General features: G+C 38.5%; 1 long non-coding RNA gene across 1 annotated transcript in view; it reads right to left on the bottom strand.

The window, feature by feature from the left end:
- Positions 1 to 3910: 3910 nt before the first annotated feature.
- Positions 3911 to 25396, bottom strand: part of LOC108583478 — a 62921-nt gene continuing 41435 nt past the window's right edge. Inside the window, exon 3 of the long non-coding RNA XR_001898181.3 lies at positions 3911 to 4301. This is a non-coding gene — a long non-coding RNA (uncharacterized LOC108583478). The remainder of the gene's footprint in view (positions 4302 to 25396) is intronic.

The raw sequence follows: 25396 nt of genomic DNA, 5'->3' as shown, positions 1-25396 counted from the left end.
GAGTCAGCTCATCATGGAGTAAACATTAACCAATTAGAAGCAGGGACCAGGAAGGACTCAGACAGATAATTTTCCCCTCTCTTCTCCATGATATGGTTCCTCCTTGCAGTCCTTCTAGAAAAGTCCAGAGTGCCAAGCAAATACACTGACTCCGGGGTCCTGCTGTGCTGCATCGTGGCTCATCATGAACTGGTGACCAGTCCAAGGACTCATCTTTGTCAATGGTTTGCATCATTTCCTTTCCCTCCCCTTCGCCACTGGGGGTTTGCACTTCCCAAATAAAATATCAGCACTTCAATTCATATCCCTGCTTTCTAGACCCTTAGCACACTCCCATGACCCACATGCTGGTGAGGATGTTGAGTTGATGTGGAGCCTTAGTAATTTTGGTCAGAAACATGTTTCTAGAATTAAGGCAATGTGGTTTAGTCAAATTCAGATAAGATTGTGGAGCAACATGTCCTAGATTCCAGCTTTGGCTCTAGACCTTATAAACCTGTCCTGTGGCCTTTAATCTCTCTCATCAGTCTAATGGAAATCATATTACCTGCCTTCCCTACCTGGAAATGTCATCATCAGGATCAAGAGAGATAAGGTTTGGGAAAGTAATGTGTAAGCTATTAAGTAGTACACAGATGATCATTACTTCTGTCAAACAGGAATTTGGTGTAATGAACTCTGTTGCCCTTTTCTTTCAACACAAATGTTAAACGTTTATAAAATTATTAAAACTTGTACTGCATCGTATTAGTTTCTTAGGGCTTCTGTTACACAGTACAACACACTGGGTGGCTTGAAACAACAGGAATTTTTTAATCTGATGGTTTGGTTGGCTACAAGTCCAAAATCAAGGATACTTTCTCTAAAGACTAGAGTCTCCCCTTTTTCAGCTTTTAGTAACCCCAGGTGTTCCTTGGGTGCGGCAGTGTAACTTCAGTTCCACCTCCGTTTTCACATGATCATCTCCTTGGGCATGTCTGTGTCACCAAGTCCCAATCTAAGGACACTTCTCCTTGGATTTAGGGCCCACCCTAATCCAGTATGACCTAATCATAACTCGATTATAGCTGCAAAGGCCACATTTCTAAATAAGGTCACATTCACAGGTACCTGGGGTTAGGTCTTCAACATATGGATCTATGAAGGTAACATCATGAAGAGAAGTTCAATTCTTTTTAACAAGCAAAATAATCTCGCTCTTAGAAATTTCTCATCATCATGCTAAAACTGCCACGTTTTTAGTTCAAAATCCCCTGAGCCAAATATATCAAAACTTAGCTCTATAACAGTGATTTAAGTCTGTGCCGTCCTTTTAAAGAAGACTTTTCAACATTCCAATAACCAAATCATCTCAAGTAAAAGGTAAAGAGGAAAAAATAGAGAAAGGAATTCACATTTTCTTTTACATTTACAGCCTGTTTCATCATCCAAGATTATAATAATCGTTTTATTTAATCATCACAAACAACCTATAAACACTGTTTTTGTTTGTTTTATAGATGAGCAACCTGAAGCTCAAATAGTAAAGGGTCATGCCTAAAGACTCAGCATGAATGGGAGAACTTTGGACTCTAATACTCGTGTTTTGAATGAAAACACCAAGAAGGCTCTTATTTTCAATTTAATTCTCTAGTAAACGCTGTGTGTAAAAACTGTCCCATCATTTTAGCAACTCAGCAACATCAAAGATATAATCTGATCAGTGGAGGATGATCCTCCAATCTGTTTACACTCTAGTGCCCAGGTTTTTTGGTTGAGGAATCTCTCACTGAGGAATTCTCCTATACACGGAATCTGAATGGTCCCAAGTGCAGGGTTATAGCTACCTTGCACCTCAGTCCTTGGTCATTCATTTACTCATCCATGTAGTGAATATTGTTGGACATCTATGTGCTATGTATGGGGTTCCAATAATGACTAAAACAAGACCTTACAGAGCCTACATTTCACTGTGGGTAAAGCATTGGCCCTGCAGGTCAAACCAGCATTTCACTTTCAGTGCTAAAGATGGAAATGACTTTGGTCAAATCAACCTAAAACTGAAAAGCCAAGAAGGAAAAAACAGTGTTTATATACCTGATGTGAATCAGTTCAATCAATTCCTACAGGTCATAGACTTCTCCGTGTCTCAGAACCCAGTAAATATTACTGGAGAGAGAGAGAGAGAGAGAGAGAGAGAGAGAGGATGAATAAATCACGAAAAAATGAACAAAAGAGGGAATGAAAGGAATGCCCATCTATGCAAGCAACTCTTGGTTGCAATATTACCTTTTTTCATATCATAGAGGATGTTTGAAAAAAAATATTGCTTCTAAATGCACAAGCATTGATCTGCTTTAATAATTCAGATCAGAGTACAGGTTCTAAGATCTTCCAGAATGTTGCATTAATTTCTAAGATACACAATGCAGGAAAAGGTACAGTCAGAGGGCACAAAAGTCAGCCAGCATGGGTGAGGTGGAAAGGGGTGAGGGGAGTTCCCCCTGCAAAATGCCAGGGAGAAGGTTCTGCTGATGTCAGAGAACAATGGAGACAGGGAAGAAGTAGGGAGAGTCAGAGGCACCTCAGATTAGTTTGTTTTTCCTTCCTATAGATTTCTATGTGTTTAAAATCTTTGAGACCTTTTTTCCCCTTTGTCTTCTGAAACTCATGAAAATGTTCAGTGTAATGCACTTGTCATCAAGGCAGGTAAAGCACATCTGCAGTCAGCCAAGAATAATGTAGCAATAGTCCAATTGTGTCTGGGTCTGCATTTGACTAGCTGTATGCAGTTCTCCAACCTGGACAAGGTCAGACTGAGTTCCTATCACCCGGCTTTACCAAGTAGCCATGCGTCTGGACAAAAGCAAATCATGCATGTTCACTGCATCATTGTTTGCAATTGTGAAGACTGGGGGTGCCCCAAATACTACTGGAAGGGGAATTGATACTTACACTGTGGTGAATTCAAGTAACGCAGCTCCGCGCAAAGCGTTCAGGCAAAATAGCTAGATCCATATGGAGTAACATGGCTAAATTGTACACATTTAGTGACACGTGTACTGTGATATAATTATGTACGTGTGTATTTATAAATTATATACATGTTCAAACATACTAATATATTTTATACCTTCTAACAAAATTTGAAGACAACAGCTCTCATATATAGTGTTAACTGAAAGGGACACAGTATGTAGCATTTCCTCTAGTAGAGGTATTGGCAAACTTTTTCTATGAAGGACTAAATAGTAAATATTTTCAACTTTTGGGCCAGACAGTCTCCGCCACAACTGAAAATATTCAACTCTGCCCTGGTAGTGTGAAAGTGGCTGTGGCAATATATAAAAAAATGCAAGTGACTGAGTTCCAATAAAACTTTATTTACAAAAAGGACTGCCTTTAGAATTTCACCTGTGAGTCATAATTTTTTGACCACTGCTCTGGTAAAATATCATTTGTATAAAAGCCAAAAAACACACACAACCTACGTGAAGTTTTCACAACTGTATAAATGTTTGACACTGAATTTGTATTGACAGAAAATGGCAACAGAGTTCATTGCACCAAATTCCTGTTTGACAGCAGTAATGGTAATCTGTGTACTACTTAATGGCTTACACATTACTTTCCCAAACCTTATCTCTCTTGATCCTGATGATGACATTTCCAGATAAGGAAGGCAGGTAATATGATTTCCATTAGACTGATGAGAGAGATTAAAGGTCACAGGATTGGTTTATAAGGTCTAGAGCCAAAGCTGGAATCTAGGACATGTTGCTCCACAATCTTATCTGAATTTGACTAAACCATATTGCCTTGATTCTAGAAACATACTTCCAACCAAAATTACCAAGGTTCCACATGAACTCAACATCCTCACCAGCATGTGGGTCATGGGAGTGTGCTAAGGGTCCAGAATGCAGGGATATGGATTGAATTGTTGATATTTTATTTGGGAAGTACAAGCCCCCAGTGATGAAGGGGAGGGAAAGGAAATGATGCAAAGTATCTAAGGAGATGGCTTCCTAGATTGACCACCGGTTCAAAATGAGCCATGATGCAGCACAGCAGGACCCCACAGTCAGTATATTTGCTTGGCACTCTGGACTTTTCCAGAAGAACTGTAAGGAGGGATCACATCATAGAGATGAGAAGGGAAAATTGTCTGTTTGGCTCTTTCCTGTCCTTTGCTTTCCATTGATTTCAATGTGATAAAACAACATAGAAATTTTGGTAATCTCCGTTAGTACTGTGGTTCAATCTGAGAAGACTATCACCGGGGCTTCTGTCATGATCCCGTGGGTGGTTTCTTCAATCACCTACAGGAGATAAAAGGGTGAGTGTTATAAGATGAAAATGTCACCCTGCTTTGTATGTGTGTGTATTTTTTATGAAACCTGTAGAATTGAAAAATTCAGAAAGTTACAAAGGGTGATGTTATAACTATCTGTGTATGTAACGGATGATGTCAGAACTATTGAAGTATCTACCTTATTTGTGATAATATATATTTTAAAGTAATAAAACATGACAGGCAAAGATGAAGTCTCTTATGTTCTCCTCCCTATTTCTTCTTTTGAGGCAGCTGTTCCCATGATTCTGAATGTATGTAGTCCATGTTTCATACTTTTCCTATTATGGGTTTATGTGTGTGTATAGATACCTACACACAAATAGTAGGTGTATATATACAAGGGTATTTCAAAAATTTCAAAGAAACTGCATATTATAGTGAACTATGCATGCATGGATTTTGAAATTTTTTTAGCACCAAAAGAAATTCATGCTAACTTGTTTTAAATTTCTGAACAGGATCTACTATGAGGCACTAAGAAGGATAAGACATCAGTTTGAAAAGATCCCCCATCAAAGCAACAGAATTCTGCAAACATTGAAGCAAGAAGAAAACATTAAACTTATGGTGAAGCTGAAGTGGAAAAATGGAGAAATCACTTATCCTTTACAAAAAGTTTGTGAGGACAGTGCTCCCAAAGAAATCAGCGGTTTACAAATGGATAAGTCATTTTAAGAAGGGATGAGATGATGTCACAGATGAAGCCTACAGCAGCAGACCATCCACATCAATTTGCAAGGAAAAAATTAATCTTGTTCATGCCCTAATTGAAGAGGACTGATTATTAACAGCAGAAACCATAGCCAACATCACAGGCACCTCAACTGGTCCAACTTACACAATTCCAACTGAAAAATCAAAGTTGAGCAGTTTCCCTCAATGGGTAACAAAACAGTTGCACCCAGGTCAGCCAGAGACAGAAACAGAACCTTCAATGGAAATTTTAAACAAGTGGGATTAAGATCCTGAAGCATTTCTTTGAAGAATTGTAGCAGGAGACAAAACATGGCTTTATCAGTAGCATCCTGAAGACAAAGCACAATCGCAGCAATGGCTACCAAGAGGTGGACATGGTCTAGTCAAAGCCAAAGCAGACAAGTCAAGAGCAAAGGTCATGGCAATCATTCTTTGGGATGCTTGAGACGTTTTGCTTGTTGCTCTCTGGAGGGCCAAACAGCAGTAACATCTGCTTATTATGAGAGTGTGTTGGGAAAGTTGACCAAAACTTTAGCAGAAAGAAACCCAGGAAAGCTTCACCAGAGAGTCCTTCACCACATAATGAAATTCCTGCTCATTCCTCTCATCAGACAAGGGCAATTTTGCAAAAGTTTTCATGGGACATCTTTGGGCATCCACTTTACAGTACTGATTTGGCAACTTCTGACTTCTTTTGTTTCCTAATTTAAAAAAACCTGTAAAAGGCACCCATTTTTTTCTCACTTAATATTGTAAAGAAGACTGCACTGATGCGGTTAAATTCACAGGACCCTCAGTTCTTTAAGGATGGACTAAGTGGCCACTATCATTACTTACAAAACTGTCTTGATTTTGATGCAGCTTATCTTGAGAAATAAAGTTTATATTTTATATTTTAATCTTTTAATTCCATTTTTTCACAAACTTTTTAAAGTCCTTTTGTATAATAATGTATAGAGTACATATACACATTATATAGTAGAGTGTGGATATATATATAGTATGCACATATATTTATTTATGTGTATGTATGTATTTTTGTGTGTGCATATATAAAATACCTAAATAAGAGAAAAACTTAAATGCTTAACAACATGACACTATTCAAGTAAATTAAAGCTAACCCACACTGTTAAATATTACATAGAAATTTAAAAAATCATAGGCAGAACTATACATTCATGAAAAATATGTGAATTTTATTATTAAATAAACCAAAGTAAATTGCTGACCAGTAAGTATTGTCTGATGCCATTTGTTTATCATGCTTCTTACATTCATAGAATGTATCTGGAAGGATTTAAAAGAAATTATTTATTAGTAGTTTGGGATTGGAAAGTAGACAAGTGGATAATTTTTTTCTTTTCATCTTTCACCCCTTAAAAAATAGCACATATTACTTTTCTAATCAGAAAGTACCAATAAAAAGAAAGGGCTACAGCATAAGTTCCCTCAGTAAAAGCAGCAAAAGAGACACTCTAGGTTTGAGGCAGGGGAAGGAGCCTTGTAGAATGACATCAAAGGGTGGTACAGTTCTGGGAATCAAGAGAAGTGAATTTGAGTCCTGCTTCTGCCATGAAATATCAGGTGTCCCTGGGCAAAGTAAGTTCACCTGGCAAGGAGGTTCCTCCCTGATCTGTCACTTCCCTACCCTGATTTATCTCCCCACCACCCACGATGGCCTATGGACCCTTGCTCATTCTAGGTTGCTTTGTCTCTTTGGGCTTGGACTCAGGCCTGTACTTCTGCCTGGATGCCTTCTGTCAATTCATTTACCTGACTAACCACAGATATCATCGCCCCAAAGAAGCTGAGGACCACCCTCTCGCTTCCCAGTGCACCTGCTGCATTCTGCTACTGTGCAGGGGCATTGTCTGTGCACCACCTGCCTCTCCCCTTATGCCACCCTCATCCCCGAACTCTCATCTCCTAGAGGGCAAGCATCTACGGCTGATTTACCTTTGTGCCTGGCCTAGGGTACACTTTAGCAAAGGTACTTTTTGACTAAATATTTAAACCATGTTCCAGTCACCTTCTCTATAAAATGAAGGTGAATCATTAGTTCAATTCAGCAGGTACGTACCAACACTTATACCCTCCCAGGCACCTTGTCCGGCTCTGGGAAGGATAGAAAGATGGGTGCAGCCCTCTGGTAAGGAGAATGAGCTAAGGCCCCTAAAATCCAGTTTCCTGATTCTCATAACCAAAATTTAAAAGCTATGCATTCAATTTTTGGCTTTGCCCTGACTTGTTGAATAATCCTGGGAATATCATTTTAGCTTCATGGGGAAGGTCCCAGTAGGAAACACATTGAATAAGGTAGCCTGACCTCACCAAGGCAAGGAGGACGAGAGTACTGCTTTTCCTGATATACAATGCACTGTTAGAGGGTTTACTCTCTCTAATCATGCAATCTACATAATTTATCCTTTTAAAATGAGCCATAATCCCCAAAGAGTGCTTCCCTATTGATATCAAACATAAGAGGGTATTTTTAAGGCCATGGCAACATCACTGCTATACATAACCTACACAAAATCAATCCATTTCCAAGTTAAGCACAGCCCTAAAAAATCACTAATGGAGCTCAGTGCAGTCTGTTCATGCGATGTGCAGTCAGAAATCATGCATAATGTAATAGTGCAAATGCTAAAAGCAGCTCCCACAAACTAATTTAATCTTGGTTTAATGGACGTAGAGAACTGATCCTCAAAAGAGACTGCCAATGAGATTCTTGGGGGCCTCCCAGCAGCCTGAGAGCAAGCTCCAATATTAGCTTTTGGTTAGTACCCTCTTTCAACTAGTGTCTATTAAAGGCAATCCAATATGGTCATTGAAATTATGAATAACTTGTGTCAACTTTCATGGCGTATGTAATAGAGATGTCTTCCATGTGTTCGTGTAGATCTCTAAGATTGAAATCTTGCACTCTGTACCTTTTAGTTCATGTGCTTCTACCTTAGCCAAGAGAATCTTTTACACTTTGGAAGATCAGAAAGCTAAATGATATCCACAGCCCTCAGGCCATTCCGGAGAGACAGTGTCTGAATAAAGACCGAGGATGTGAAACTTGCATACAATCAAAGGGGTTGGAATCACACTGCTGTAGCTTGTCTCCCAGGGACCTCCAAAGCTCCTATATATGCACCTTCCATGTCACATGATTAGAGTAGGAAGAGCATTTGCCCACACAAACATGAGCATGTGTGCACACGCACACACTCACACACACACACAAAGACTCTCTTCACCAGCCATGAGTCAGGTTTACATCAGATGGTCTAACATCAAATCTAGCTAAATGGACTGTAGAATATCCAAATTTAGGAACATTGGAATACACTTAGTTCAAGCCACATATTTCAAATTAATGTGCTGATTGCCTTTGGACTTTTACTGTCAACCTCTGAGAAAAGCATAGGAAAGGCAGCGTTGATGGGCAGACAGAATGCACAATGTACGGGTCAAAGTATGGCAGCAGAGGGTGGGATCTGGAAATGGGAAGATTCAGTGATGAAGGAAGCTTTAGGGGCTGATACCAAATTTTACGAGTCAAGGGAAAGTGGAGGAAATAAGAAATAGAAGTTAAACAATGTTATTTAGAGTTAGAGAGGCAACTAATAGAATGTAATTGTATAAAATTCAAACAAGAGGAAGATATAACGGGGACAGGTCAGCACGAACGCACTGAATCCTCATCTTGCATATTAAGGAATTAATAGATACTGACTGAGTGATAAATCAAGCAATGGAGTTGTGAAAGTAGCCGCCAAAAGAACTAAAGACAAATGTTAAATAGATTTTGTCTCTATAGTGTAGAACTGGAGGTGATGAGGAGTTCTTTTTCTTTTTCTTTTTTCTTTTCTTTCTTTATTTTTTTTTTTTTTTGAAACGGAGTCTCTCTCTGTGGCCCAGGCTGGAGTGCAGTGGCGCGATCTCAGCTCACTGTAAGCTCCGCCTCCCGGGTTCACGCCATTCTCCTGCCTCAGCCTCCCCAGTAGCTGGGACTACAGGCGCCGCCACCTCGCCCGGCTAATTTTTTTGTATTTTTAGTAGAGACGGGGTTTCACCGTGTTAGTCAGGATGGTCTCGATCTCCTGACCCCGTGATCCGCCCGCCTTGGCCTCCCAAAGTGCTGGGATTACAGGCGTGAGCCACGGCGCCCGGCCGATGAGGAGTTCTTTTCTTACGTGTCTATGTTATTTAATTTGTTATAATGCATAAACTATAATTTGATTTTTAGAATTTAAGTGAGTGCTCCTGGGAAGCTGAGGTGAGAACAGGGAGGGACAGAGCAAGACAATGTTGGTTTTCCTTAAAAGCAGCTGGACTGTTTGTGAAAAACCATGAGCACGTATGGTATGATGACTCATTTTCTTTTCTCTTTTTTTAATTTAACTCTTATTTTAAGTTCAGAGGTACATGTGCAGGTTTGTGATAAAGAAAAATGTGTGTCACTGAGGTTTGTTGTACAGATTGTTTCATCACCCAGGTATTAAACCGAGTACGCATTAGTTGTTTTTCCTGATCTTTCCCCTCCTCCCACCCTTCACCCTCCAGGAGGCCCCAGTGTCTGTTGATTCTCTCTGTGTGTCCATGTGTTCTCATCATTTAGCTTCCATTTATAAGTAAGAACATGTGGTTTTTGGTTTTCTGTTCCTGCATTAGTTTACCAAGGATAATAGCCTCCAGCTCCATCCATGCCCCTGCAAAGGACATGATCTTATTCTGTTTGTGGCTGCATAGCATTCCGTAGTGTTTATGTGCCACATTTTCTTTATCTAGTCTAGTATTGATGAGCATTTAGGTTGATTCTATGTCTTTGCTATTGTGAATAATGCTGCAGTGAACATACTCGTGCATGTGTCTTTATGACAGAATGATTTATATTCCTTTAGGGATGTACCCAGTAATGACATTGCTGAGTTGAATGGTTATTTCTTTTTTCAGGTCTTTGAGGAATCAGCACACTGTCTTCCACAATGGTTGAACTAATTTACACTCCCACCCAACAGTGAATAAAAATTCTTTTTTCTCTGCAACCTCACCAGCATCTGTTATTTTTTGACTTAAATACCAGCCATTCTGACTGGTGTAAAATGGTATCTCACTGTGGTTTTGATTTGCATATCTCTAATGATGATGCCTTATTTTCTATGTACAATTGAAAACAAATTGAAAATTTATACAATAAACTTTTAACTGTGAATATCTCTATAATAAAATTTTCAACACACTTTTGATGATAATAAAAATGTTCTATTTCTGCACTGTTCAATATAGTAACCACTAATCACAGGTGACTTGAGCAGTTGAAATGTGGCTAGTGCAACTAACTTATTTTTAATGTAATTCATTTTAATTAATTTAAATTGGAAAAGTGACATGTAGCTAGTAGATACCATATAGGGTAGCACAGCTAGAGAATCAGATGGAGGTGTACAAAAGTTTTGTATATCACTTTCTACATTTCTGTATTGTTTGAAATTCTTTCAATGTGAACATCACACTTTTATAATTTCAAGACACCACACCTTTTTAATTTGAAACAAAATATACAAGGAAGAAAAAGGAAGCAAACCATAAAATAATGCATTGGAAAGTATGAATTCTACGAAGTGGATTAAAATATTCTGAGAAAAGTAACCAAACAGATAAACAAATACATATTATTTGGGATGCCTTTAATCTCTGAACTTTTACATGAATCTCTAAATATCTCTAATATCCTTGCATCCATCTCTAAATATTCTTGCATCATCTCCTTACACTGTAATCTCTTAGATTTCAGCTCTCTCTGCTCTGCTAAGCTAATTACTATCCTTTCTTCTGCTTTCAATCTTTCAAAAACACTTTGACATCTCTTATCTGCAGCCCTTCCTCTCTCATTTTATGTCTTTGTTGGTATAGATTTAGATACATGGTTATATAATTTTTATTCCTTTAGTCCCATGTGAGTAACAGAGTATAAATACACACATATGCTCTATTTACCATATTTGCTATAACCCAAGAGGAAGAAACTTACCAAGATTTAGTGACAATATGACCTAGATCATCTAATCCCTACACCTGACCCCTTTCCATTTATCAAGCTGTTCCACCATCTGGAATCTGATCATCTCTAATTATCAGACAAAACAATGACTCTGCTACTTTTTAACTGTCGAACTTCAATAAGTCACTTAATCAGCTTCCTCAACTATAAAATTAAAATAAATATTGAACTGATCTCATTGGGTTTGAAATGAGATATTGCACAGGAAGTGCTTAGCCCACACATATCAAATGGGAAGCACTTAATAAATGGTAGCTATTGTTTTTTAAAAATGCAACAAAACTAAGAATTCTCTGCCTTGACTATACAAGGCAAGAGATTTCCTTTCTTTTAATACTTAAAATATCAATCTATCCTTTCTCTTTTCTTCTGGGGTCTGCCAATCACCACAGACTTGTTATAAAATTAGAGTATAGTTACTTTTAGAGAAATGGCAGACAATACTAAAATGATGAAAAATTATGGTAGTGGGCAGTATTCCTCAATCCAATATGACTTATATAAGCAGAAAATGGCTCGTTTGATGGTATGGTTCATCTCCTTACACAGAGTAGACATAGCCAGGTTAAAAATAATTGCATCCATCATACACAGAAGAGGCCATTAGAAGAGATCCTTGTCCAGGTCACAAAATGAAGACCATTCCCAAACAATGTTTCTTTTTCCATTTTTTTGAAATATTATAATAGCTTTCTTCTTATTAGAAAAGTAACACATACACATGGAAAATAATTCAGAAAATTAGGGTAAGAGTTAATATCATTCACAATTCTACCACCTAAAATCACCAAGTATGAACATTGTTAAAATTTTGGTGAATGAAAATTCAGAAAAGATATGCATGTATATATATAATCTAAATCTAATTAAGTCCATATAAATATATACAACATAATGGGTATGCAAATATAATCAGACATGATATAATTATAAATTATAACTCCAAGTTCTAAAAATATAAAACAGACAATAGATAACTTCATAAATACAAACATAAATGTGATCATACTGCCCATAATGTTTTAAGACATCCTTTTATTTGGATATATATTGTGAATCTTTTCATGTCAGAAGGTTTAGATAGGTATTGTTTTCATTTAATATAATATTCTTATATATATAGTCTCACTCTGTTGCCCAGGCTGGAGTGCAGTGGCATGATCTCAGCTCACTGCAACCTCCGACTTCCAGGTTCAAGCGATTCTCCCAACTCAGTCTCCTGAGTAGCTGGGATTACAGGCACATCCCACCACACCCAGCTAATTTCTGCATTATTAGTAGACATAGGGTTTCATCATGTTGGCCAGGCTGGTCTCGAACTCCTGACCTCAAGTGATCCACCTGCCTTGGCCTCCCAAAGTGCTGGGATTACAGGCGTGAACCACTGCACCGGCCGTGTGTGTGTGTGTGTGTGTGTGTGTGTGTGTGTGTGTGTGTGTATATATATATATTTTTTTTTGCGCCAGTCTCCTACTGATGGACATTTAGATTGTTTCCCATTTTGTGAAATGTTTTGTTTGGTTTTACCACTTTAAATTTTGTTTTGTGACTAATATCTCCATACAGCTATCTTTATGAAATCATCCTAGATGTGAAATCATTGGGTGAAAGACAAGTACGTTGTTAAGACTTTTAATATTAATTGCCAGAATCCTCGGTGATGTAACCAATTACCTTCCCATTGGAAAGCAGTGAAAGTGCCATAGGCTTTATCACCTGCCCTGGAGGTTATCAGCCTTCTTATTCTAGCCAATGTGAAGGTGAAAAAATAATATCTCTTCCTTGTTTTTATTTTTATCTATTTTTCTTTGATTATTTTGAGTACTTGTGAAGATTAGTATCTTTCCATGTATAAACTGGTCATTTGTATGTCTTTTCTTTTTGCCTAAATACTTATGCATTATTCTCCATCTTTAGAGGTAGGGATAAGGGATGAAATAGGCCCAATAGTCCCATAGATCATTGTTTTTGGATAAACATACAAATTGACCCTTCTGCTGTCAGAGCTTGAAACCTGTATTTGTTTTATCTGAGTTTCTTCCTCAGGAAAGGACCTTCAGGCCTCTCAAAAAACTATCGAAGTACTGAAACTAACCAGATAAATGCACTAGATGCCTCCTTGCCCCACCCTAGTTCTTGTTTTCTTAAACATTGTTACATTTTTCCCTGCTACATATATATATATTTTTTTTCCCTCAGTTTTAGTCAGTCAGGGAGATGGATTGAAAACAATTGAAAATTTATACCATAAGCTTTTACCTGTAAATATCTCTCCCACAGTTTTAACTAGACTCCCATCTCCTAGGCTGTGGCACTCAATTAAAGCCTTCTTTCTTGGCAACACGTGTCATCTCAGTGATTGGCTTTCTGTGTGGCAAGCAGTAGGACCTAGACCGACCGCTGGTGTTTTGGTAACAGGGACAAGGAATGCCCTCCATACCTCTAGACCTACCTTTTTCACTATTCCCTTTTAATGCTAGCTAGAGGGACTCCACATCCATGAAGATTTTCTAGAGCTCCTCAGCCATCAGTGATCTTCTCCTCTAACTTCTTAGAGGTCATTTTATGAAGTACAAATGAGATCATATAGTCCCTAATGTTTTGAGATATCCTTTTCTTTAGCTATATATTGTAAATCTTTTTATGTCAAAGGGTTTATATATGTATCGTTTCATTTAATGTAATATTCTCATGTATATCATATATTTTTTAACCAATCCTTTATTGGTATCAGCTATTCTCATGACTTTAACAACTCTTTGCATTGTTCTATAGTTACTTATTTTATCATCTTTCTTTCCCCTGCAAAAAAAAAGTCCTTAGTTTCTACTCACTTAGAAATACTGAACAAGAGAATAGAAGAGTCAGAAGATTACATGCCATTTTAAATGCATGCTTATTATATATCTACTGACAACAAAGGGGGTATATGTACTTATAAATATCAACACATTAACTGATGTATTTGCCTTAGCTCAGCTACGTGCAGGAACAAATTAGCACCAAATGTCAGCAGCCAAACCCAACAAATATATATTTCCTTCTCATGGGAAGTCCAACATAGGACCAGTGGTCTTTCTCCATCTTTTAACTCTTCCATATGGAATACACAAATTCCAAAATTGTCTTTGCAAGAAAGGAGAAAGATGAAGGAGGTACACAGACAGAGATCTTAGTTCAGAAATGACATGCATGTCTTCTCTTCACAGTCCATTGGTCAGAACTGATCCCACTGGGATCTCATGGCCCCAACCCAATTGCAGAGGGGACTGGGAAACTGAGGCAAGTGCACTGAGATTCAGTGAGCATTACTTGCCCCCGCCATACTTGGCTTCAATGTTTTGGGAATTTCCCAAGCATCAACTCATGTCTGTCTGTGATCTAGGTGGCTATCATTATCTCAGTCTTCCAGATGAAGAAAATAAGATCAGAGAAGTTAAGCAACTTGCCTAGGGTTACTCAGCCAGTAAGTGATATAGCTGGGATTTAAAGCCCATCTGTCTGAATCTGAATTCTGTAGTCTTAGTGAGTAGATTATGAAAAATTTATTTATTAAGTTGCATAAGAGAAACTCTAATTCAAAAATAGTTATGGGGTCGTAAGCCATGGAAATCTACCCAGGTAAATGATCTCTTACTGACCAAAATGCAATGCTAAGCTCCTGTGGACACACTTGGTACATACTTATGGATTGAATGGTAAGGTCTAAACCAGCTTGTGCATTTTTAAAAATAAGCCATGATTCGATTCTATGAGGAAACTGTATTTATCTCCTGATAGCAACTAAAGTGAAAATGACTAAGAGCAATAAAAATCCATTTTGCTATTTAGTACAGTTTGTCAGACTAGAGAAATGGGATTGAATTTCAAAGCCACAGGCAAGCTGGCTGCAATCTGCGGCTACACAGTTGATGGGTTTTTTTTCTTCTTTATTTACAACTCTTTTGATAAGCCTTCAGCAAGTTACATAGGTTGTTCTAGTTGTATCTCGTTTGACTGGATTAGAATACTTGATGACAGTTTGGATAAGTCTGAGGCAGATGGTTCTTGACATTTTTCATGGCATCAGTTACAAACCATGCAAGAAACTCTTTCATCCTTTGTTTATCCTTCACTTAGAAGCCACTATAGTAGATCGTTTAACTTTCATTTTTCACAGCACTGATTAAGGCATACTACAAGGCAGATGTTATTCCGTACCATTTTTAACAATTTACATTTAGCACCAAAGCTGGCTTTGTACTTGTTCCAGTGGATCAATTCACTTTTTTAAAACTTCAAGGTCAATCTTTGTAACACTGTGACTCCCTTAACAATTTAATGTTTCGTAAACTTCTCTTGGTTACAGAAGCCCTGCCACCATCCCATTTATATGTGTTTGCTAGTCAACACACACACACACACACACACACACACACACACACACGACAATTCAATAGTTCCCTTCCTCAACAGAGTCACAGCATTATTTAAGAGGCAGTTCATTAAACAAAGAGAAGAGTCTCAAAAAAGAGTCTGAATTTAACCTGTCAGAATATCTTAATTTTTGCTAAAACAGTTCTAGAACCAGAAGTGATTGACAGTCCTGAAGTATGAGATTCTTTGCTCCTCACAGCTGAGATGCAGAACAAAGAGTAAGAAACATTTCCCTTTTCTTTTTCATGTTTTAGTGATTTAGCAAATTACATCCTATTCAGTTCAACCTAAGACAAATAAAAGTAGATAAAAGCATCTTTAGATACAATGCAGTGTTGACAAATATACTCATTAAACACAAATTGTGACAAAATTCAATTGCACCTTAGGAAAGCAAAACCTTTCACTTTCTCTCTCTGGGATAAAATTAAAGTTCCATCCTCTTTACATACAAAAGGTAACATCTTGCTCAGGAAAACAAGTGTGTGGAAAATCTGGAAAACAGTCTACGTGAATTATGCTCATGTGTGTTCCCCACCTCATTAGAAAGTAAGGAGTTGAGACAGGATTATGGGACAGTCAATCTGGAGAGCTTTTTCTTTAAAAGGAAAAGAACGAAAAATAAACAGCAATACCAACAAATGAGTAAATGGAGGGATCCACGATCTCCTTCATTCTGCCATTTGCAGAACCAATCCGCAAATAAGCAATCATCCTCAAGGGCTAAATGGACCCTGTAAAGATCATCTGGTCAAGCCCCTTGGACAAAATACAGTAATTGGAAAACCAACCTCTTTCTTTTCCCCCTTTCACTTGCTGAGGGAAGAGGCAGGGAGGATGTAGAGAGGAAATAATTTTACTTTTTAAAGTATCACTTCCAGAGCGGTCTTTATGTAACTCAGGGTAACCATCATGGGGTAGCCTGTTCTCTAGCAAGCCTGTTTCTTAAATGTGGGTGAGCCTAAGGCAGAATCTGAATGTTGTAATAAACAAAGAAAAACTGATGCTGATTTTGCATATTAATAGGCAAGGGAATCCATCCAGATCAAGTGCACTTTCAAAAGTAGTTCTCTTTCTTATTGTGTTTTAGCTAATGTGGGTCTCTGTGTAATAGTATGTGCTTTTGGTTATGTGTGGTCATAGACTTTAACTTACTTGAACAATTGAATAATGTATTGAAAGGAGAGAGTATAGGAAATAAGGCAAGCAGGTGTTAAGGGTAGTTGTCTTAACATAGGTTTTATTATTAGTCAAGTATGGTAAGACCAACAGATCAGGAAATGATTGCCATTGAATAGATGGCTTGTTAGGCTTACAGATTTCAGGAAGAGAGGGCATGCCATGGAGGGAGGGGGCCACATGGAGAAACAGTGGGGTCAGCCAGAAGACAGAGGGAGAGAGGGGAAACTCTGACAAATGCCACAATTGTGGTTTTTCTCAGGAAGAAATGAGCAAGGCAGGGTAAACAGGCAGAGGATTGCATAGTCTGAATAATTTCAGCAGGCTCTGGGGCACAGGGGCTGGTACCTGGTGCTGGGATGAATAGAGCAAGTGGATTGTGGCCTGGAATCTGAAAACCCCATCAGGGAGGTGGTTGAGGGCGCGGGCTCTGGATTGGGGTTTGCATTTGAAAAGCGTGCTCATGGATGAGCTGTTTACTAGAAATTGGTTAGCCTTGGGATGGGCAGTCCCTTCAGCCGCAGATGTCAAAGCATCAATATACAGAAAATTAAAGACATGGTTAATGCATGAGGGTAGCTTTTCTCCAACCGCCCTGCTGAGGATAAGCTAAGTACATGGAGTTGAGAGCCTCAGAGCTCTAGGTGGCGACGAGTGATGACAGAGAGGCGATACGTGGTTGAACCATTAGCAGGAGGCTGGAGCACACAGGGTGTGGTAGTAACTGCCCAGAGGGTAAATCAGGAGTCATTAGTTATCTATCACTGCAGAACATTGCCCCAAAACTTAGTGGCTTAAAACAACAAACATGTATTTTCTCAGAGTTTCTTAGGCAGTAGGATCTGGGCATGACTTAATAGGATGTCTTCGTCTCAGGGCCTTTCACAGGACTGCATCAAAGTATGGCAGGCTGGGGCTGCAGTCATCTTCAGGTTGGATGGGACAAGATGGACTTCCAAGCTCACTCACATGGCTGTTTGCAAGCCAGAGGTCCTTGCTGGTTGTTGACCAAAGACATCAAATACATCAGTTTATTGCTATATGGTCCTCTCCATAGAGTATTCATAATATGGCACTAGTTCTCCCAGAGCAAGGACTCCAAGAGAGTGATAGGGAGCGAAACAGTGTAGGAGCAGTTGGGCAACATGGAAGCCAGAGTCTTTTTGTAACCTAATCTTAGAAGTGGCATTCCTTCACTTCTGCTGAATTATATTCCTTGGAAGAGACTCCCTAGGTCCAGCTCACACAGAAAGGGAGATTACACAGGGTGTGATTACCAGGAATTGGGGACTGTTAGCAGGGGTATTTTATAGACTGCCTGCCACAGGAGTGGGCAGAAATTTTAAAAACCAGCAAACGCTAAATGCAATGACTCATGTTTGTAATCCCAGCACTTTGGGAGACTGAAATGGAAGCTCACTTGAGACCAGGAGTTCAGGACCAGCCTAAGCAACATAGCAAGATGTCCCTACAAAAAATTTAAATTAAATTAACCAGCCATGATGGTGTGTGCCTGTAGTCCCAACTACTCAGGAAGCCAAGGTGGGAAGATGGCTTGAGCCAAGGAGTTTGAGATTGCAATGAGCTGTGATCACACTCCTGCACTCCAGCCTGGGGAACAGAGTGAGAACCTTTCTCAAACAAACAAACAAAAACACCAAACACAAAACATCTCCTTTTCAATCACGTAATAGTACAAAGTAGTACTTGTGGCTGTGCTTGGGTTAAACTGCACCCATTTTACTGGTGCATCTAGAGAAAGAAGTAGTAATTAATCCCTTAGCTACTGTCAGGAAAGATTAAATGTCAAACCTACAACTTCCATGTTCATATAATCTCTTTAAAATACAAGGAAAGTGCAAATGCAATAAATGGAAGTTCACAGTCTGAAAATGTATAGTGTTCTGTGCAAAAGGCTAAATAACATTAACAGGCTGTGCAAACTCAATAGTAACCTTAAATAGACAAATAAGAAAAGTATTGCTACTATGGTTGTATTAGCCTTTCGGCTTGGCAAAGATTAATTGGATTGATATTGCCCAGTGTTAAGGAACATATGGGGAAAAGACACTCTCATACCCTGTTGAAGGGAGTATAATGGGTATGAAATTTTGGCAGGCAATTTGGCAATATCTATCAAAAGTTAAACTTGTGCAGACCCGTTGATCCAGCAATTCTACTTCTGGGAATTCAACCCAAGGAAATAATCAGGCAAGCACAGAGAGAATTATGTCCTAAGATAGTTGTTGCTACGTTGCTGAAAGTAAATAAATGGATGGGTAGATAGATTAGATAGCTGAATGATGGTTGGATAGGTCAAGTAAATTATTGATTAGATAAAATATAGGCACCCAATAAAATTGGCAACTTTTATCTATATTTATTGACAAAAAGCCACCTCTATAACATATTTCTGTAAGAAAAGAGAACAGGAATATGAAAAAGAAACTAGTAATTTTATATATGACTGAAAAGTTTTATTATAAAATGTTAACTATGATTATTTCCCAATAGAAAGATTTCTCAAGATTTCAACTTTTTGTCTGTATCTTCTTATACTTTCTATAATTTTGTAGAACTAAATAATAGATGTTATTTTTATTTAGGCCATTTAGGAATATGGCCTCTGCACTGACTATGGCAGTTGATTTTATTTTTAACTTTTTTATGGAAAGGCTTACACAGAAAATACCCATTCTCACTTTATTAAACATCATAGAGACAGTATTTGTAATGAACAAAGGGCTTAGGGCTTCAGTAGAAGAAGCGGGGCTTTTTGTCTTTTTTTTTTTTTTTTTGGCCAGAGCCTACTGTAAGTGGGAGATCTAAGGACACTTTACGTAGCTCAACCGCCATTGAAAAGCTTTTTCCACTCAAAACACATGCTTGAATTAGTTAGAAGAGCATGCTCCCAAACAATAACCTGTTGCTTAAATGTTGTAATAATTGTCTTGAAAAACAGTTCATTAAACCTTGTGCACTTGATTTTTCAGCCCTCTATCTAGATGTTTCCTATCACAGACTTAGCCACAAAATGGGCTTCTTCTTTCACTCTGAATCCAAGCCAAGAAGACATCTGTGCCCTCAGCCCTTCCAATATATTCCATCTGCTTATTTCTCCACGTTGAGAGCAATATGGAATTTACAATGCTGGCTTTTGTATATACCCTTAAGTCATGTTATTTATTTATTTTTTTAATGTGGCTTTTTGGCGGTGGTTCACGCCTATAATCTCAGCACTTTGGGAGGCTGAGGCAGGCAGGTCACCGGAGGTCGGAAGTTAGAGACCAGCCTGGTCAATGTGGTGAAATACCGTTTCTACTAAAAATACAAAAATTAGCCAGGCATGGTGGCAGGCACCTGTAATTCTAGCTACTTGGGAGGCTGAGGCAGGAGAATAGCTTGAACCATGGAGGTGGAGGTTGCAGTGAGCCAAGATCACGCCACTGCACTCCATCCTGGGTGACAGAGTGAGACTCCATCTAAAAAAAAAAAAAAAATGACTTTTCTAGGGTTACAAGTTTTATAAAATATCCCAGAACTTGAATATTCTCATTTGGACAATAATGATTGAAAATTAAGTTGAATCTATTGCTTTAATGATTGAAAATTAGGTTGGATCGATTGTTTTAACTGGAACTGACATCAAAACTACCTTCTCTACAAAGGTCTGTGAAATTAGTTTATCATTAGAAGGTACTCTAGTCAATCAATTTCCTGCTGCTAAGTTAAGACAGCATCATTGTCTGCTTAACAGAGTAGAATGGTGCCTTTGGAATGAAGGGGACATTTGTTTGGCATTCATCTTGCCATACAGAGAAGACATAGGTCAATCTGTCCTTTTGACAAATTGACCCCAAAGAACAGATCTTAGAAACAATAAATATATCATATGTGTTCCACAATGGAATAAAAAATGGCCCTACTCACTGATCCTCCGCCTACTCAGTAAATAGAAAAAAAATTCTTTGTTATACAAAATGAGGAATTTAACTTATTTTCCCTATTAAAGAACATCCTCTCATAATTTTTCAAGTTATTATAAGAGAATTTGATGTGGATTAATGTATGGCTGGCTTTTATCACCTAGATGAAAAGAGTATCAGTGCTAAGATGGGCACAGGAAACATTTCATGATTTAATTATTCTAAACAATCTTGCGCTATAGTACACAAAAGATAACAGTTAACATACTGCTAAACATTTACTGATATAGAAGTCAAGACAAAGAAAAAAGATTTAATTTCAAAGGAAAAATACATTGTCCAAAGGAAAAACTGCTGTCATGGGGTTTTCAAACAGAAGTTAAAGAGATAAAAATTAATAATGAAGCTTTGAAGAGCTTATATAGGAACACAATTGTGGGGGCATAGTTTCTACTTCAACATTTCATTCTCTTTCTTCTTTATCCTAACAATCTTCGTTCCTGCTTTTTCTTTCCCTCGTGGATTCCTGAAAGCAACCTGTGTCCACATCCCATGATAATCCTGTTTTTGCCTTTGGAACAGACCTTATTTCCGTCATCGGATACACCCTCAAACAGTGCTTCTCATTGCAATGAAAATGTGCAAAAAGGCATGATGGTGAAACTGCATTTGGGACCCCAGCATCATTCTCTTACCCTTTGATACATTCCGGGTTTGGAGAAGCCACATTGAGCCTGTTCAAATCACTCTGACCTTGTTCTCTGAAGATCACTGAGGTTAGATGGGCATCAACAGGTTTCAGCCGGCCTAGTTTTCTCTTCTTACTGACTGCTGGTCCAACTGCCCAACAATGATCCTAGTTTATCTCTAGACATGGAGGCAACAGCCTTCCAGAAATTTCCTCACCAGATCCCTTTTGCAGTCCCACTTTTGCAGCTGGACACGCCTGGCTTCCCAGATTTTCGTACAAGTTCTAACTTGTTGCCCTGTGCCCATTATTTGAAAGAGCTGGTTAGTGATTTTTCTCTCTGATTCAACAACTCCCCTTTCCAGACCTTATTTGTCCAACTCCCCCAACATTTGTAAGATCTAATCCCACAACAAATCCTATAGTCCGTAATAATTAGAGTGGGTTCTGCCTCCTGGTTGAACCCCAAGTGGTTCAGCCATTGCTTGGTTCTGACCATAATTTATCCAAAGGAAGAGATCAAAGGGGCAAAGAAGTGTGCAAATCCAAGTCATGTTCAGGGCTGCTGAGGGCACAGGGAGTAATAACCCTAGAGAGGTGACAATTATGGGAGACCTGAGATCTTCTAAGGCAGCCACGGTCAATTGGTTAATGCATGGCCATCCCCAACCTCCTTCCGTCTTACCTATATCCCTTTCCTAGCTCACCAGGCAGTGGGAGACAGCCATTTCATGCAGTTTCACCAATGAAAGATGAGGAAATGTCTACAGGGAGGCTTCAGAGAGGCTTTCACTTCCTCAGAAAGGGGAAGGGAGTGAAAGAAGAGCTTACAGATACCATTTGTCTCCCTTTTTTCCTGCCTTGACTTTGTCCATGATACTTGGAACAATAGCAGTCATCTTACAGCTATGCTGCAGAACGCAAGAAGGAAAAAGCCAACGACACTAAGAAGAGTAGAGCAGAGAGATAGAGCTCGGGTTCATGATGAAACAGCGAGCTACGGGCCCAAACCCAGGACTGTCTATCTTTGAGCTTCCTGCTAAATAAACGATAAACATCCTCATGATTTAAGCCAATGATATTTTGATTTCCTGTTACTTGTAGCCAAATGTACTCTTTATCTGTATAGCTAGCTATTCTCAAGCTCTTTAAGTAATCATGAAAAGAGAAAAAATGGACAGAAAAGAACAAAATTTTGAGTACCTACTATGTGTTGAGCATAGGTTAGGCATGTTTACTCACATTTTCCTATTTAATCCTCACAATTACTCAGTGATGTCATGCTATCTACATTTTAGAGAGGAGAGAATTGAGACACAGGAATTCAAAACCTGTCTAAAGTCAATTAATTTGTGGAGTCACAATTTGAATCTTCTGATTAAAAGCCCAATTTAGTTTTAATCAGGCCATAGATAAGACATGTTTTTTACCCTTTGTGAGCATCCTTAGGATTATGAGGGAGAGGTTAGAAATGTAGGTTTCTGACTCATTGACATTTATAGGATGAAACTCATATGAAGAAAGGATATCTAAGATGCAGAGATAACTAAAAGGCAGAATAATCTTTCTTAAAGATACGAGTGGTTCATCAAGGGAAGTATTGATGTGTAAGTGGGTCATATGGTAATTTTGGGGGGCTGTTATAAACAAATTCCAGCATTGAGTAAGAGAGTGGTCTAAATGATTTCTTTGGTTTCTTCTACCTCTGAGATTCTATGACTTTCTAGATATGGCAAGGTGTTTTCCACTTTATTCTGGTCACCAAATGTTTCTAAGATGGGAATTGTTCTTTCCAGTACCCCCGTCTTAAAGATGTTATCCCTGAGGGACAGAGCAAAGACCTTTCCTAGTTACTGGTTTAGAAAATAAAAGCCTTTCCATGCCTCAAGGCCAGACTTTAGAGAAAAATCACAAAATGACTGACAAGCAACTCATTAAGCTGGGAAAAGAGCACCAGTTCAATTTACAGGCATGGAGACATGATTATAGACTGGGTATAGTCTACAGTTCATATATTAACAATAAAGAAAATAGTTTCTGGTCCACCAAAAATATACTTTCTCTCTTCTACAAATAAAAAACAACCACAGGCTCAAGGAAACACAAAAGGAAGAAAGTATTCCCCTTTGACAGGACTTTCAATGGTTTTAAAAGACATTTCAGCATAAGGATTTGACTCTACCCAACCAGAGCTGGATTTGTAGATAATGGTGATCTTTCTTGCAGAGCAAAGGTCTAGCAGGGAAGTGACTTGGAAAATAAGAAACATTTTAGTATTTAGCCCAGAAGATAATTTTGGAAATTATCTCTGCATCTTTAGAGACCCTCTAGAGAGGGTATCAGTGAAATGTAAATTCTCTTTGTGACTATATAAGGGAACTTCTTCTTCCTGCTGTAGGGTCTGTGGATGCTTGATTTAGCTTTTTGAGAGTCTACTACATGACAGGCAACTACAAGATTTTTTAACAAACCTTGAAATAAAAAAATATAAGCATAAAATGTTAAATACAGTGAACAATGTGGTCAACAAATATAGGATTTCAGAAGTGGAAGGAACCATATGTATTGTTCACCCTGCCTAAAATCATCCCATTACTTCCGCTCTCTCACACTGCAAAACGTATCTCTCATTTTTCCATTCTATGTCTTATAATTAATGCTATCTCTGACCGCCCTACTTAATTTGGGTATTATTTCACTATTCTCTATCAGGAAATCATACTTATTTTCTCTCTACTATTTATTACAATTTCAAGTTTTATATTCACTTGTATGCTTGATTATAGATTTTCTGTCTCTTTTCTTTACAGTATTATCATCAAGAGGGCAAGAATGATATCTGAATTACCTAAAGTTTCACACAGTATTTGCATTGAGTAGGCACTCACTAAATGATGGATGGATGGATAAGATGGATGATGAACAACTGAGAAAAAGTTTCATGGAGGTGATTTAATCATGATAGGTCTTGAAAAATGAGCAACATTTGGTAACTGAACGCAGTCAGGCCTGGGGAAATGTGTATTCTTGGTATAAGGGACAGCATGAAAAAAATGGCATATACCTAGGAAGGTAAGTCAGTGGCCTTAGAGAAACAGTGACTCCTACATGATGTGATAGATTCCCTCCCCAGCCTCTTATCATTGTGGTCATTCAGGATGGACAGAAAATAGAGTAGAGTAGAAAATGAAACATCATTCAATCTGTCATCGGTTCGTGACTTCATTTGTCAATTACAATTTTTTGAGATGCTTTAAAACTCACCACACATGAGTACATTTTGACAGCAAAATGATGCAAACATTTTAATATTGTACAAGGCAAAATAAAAACCTACTCTCCTCTCTTTCTTTATTTCATCCTACCCCATTCTTTCTTTTCTCTTCAGAGTTAAACACTTAATCATTGGGAAATTATATGCAGTATTTCCAAACTTCTCCCATACATTTATACACATATGTACACACATGCATTCACACACATTTCCATATGCATACATCCATGAATATAAACACATACATTCACACACATACATACATACATAATTATAAATCTCCAGCAGGCAGAAAGGAGCTCAATGACCATACCTAAGAATGTAGAAGCTCCCTCTGCATTCACCATGGAAGATCACCATGGAATTTGAGCTTTATCATTCTCAACCCTGTAAAGTAGGGGCTCGGCCCCCAGCTTTCCTAGACATAGGTGGAAAATGTGATTTAAGAACAGATTTGACAGGAGATGCTCTGGAACTGTATTTGGCATATCTGTACACATGAGGGGCTTTCTTCCATGTCCCCTAAAAGCTCTCTAATTTCTATTAACGTTACGAACTGACTCTTCCTGAACCCCTAGTCCAATCCTCATTTAGTGCACTGGCCCCAGTCTGAAATTCTATAGCCTGCAGCCATTCTGTCAAAAAGAATTTCCTAAGTTCCTCTGCACTCAGTGCTACATGAGGCCGCTCCTCTCCACATTCCTTTACCGACTGTGAGCTCGTCTTTCCCTCATGCCTTGTGCCAACAAAGGAATTGCTAGTCTTGGAGGGGAAATAAGAGGGGCCCTGAAGACAGGCCCCAAATGATGGGGGAGGCTCCCAT

The sequence above is a fragment of the Papio anubis genome, chromosome 18 (genome assembly GCF_008728515.1).
Source record: "Papio anubis isolate 15944 chromosome 18, Panubis1.0, whole genome shotgun sequence".
Classification (NCBI taxonomy): Eukaryota; Metazoa; Chordata; class Mammalia; order Primates; family Cercopithecidae; genus Papio; species Papio anubis.
The sequence above is the reverse complement of the archived record's forward strand: the minus strand, read 5'-3'. Positions and strand labels throughout refer to the sequence as shown.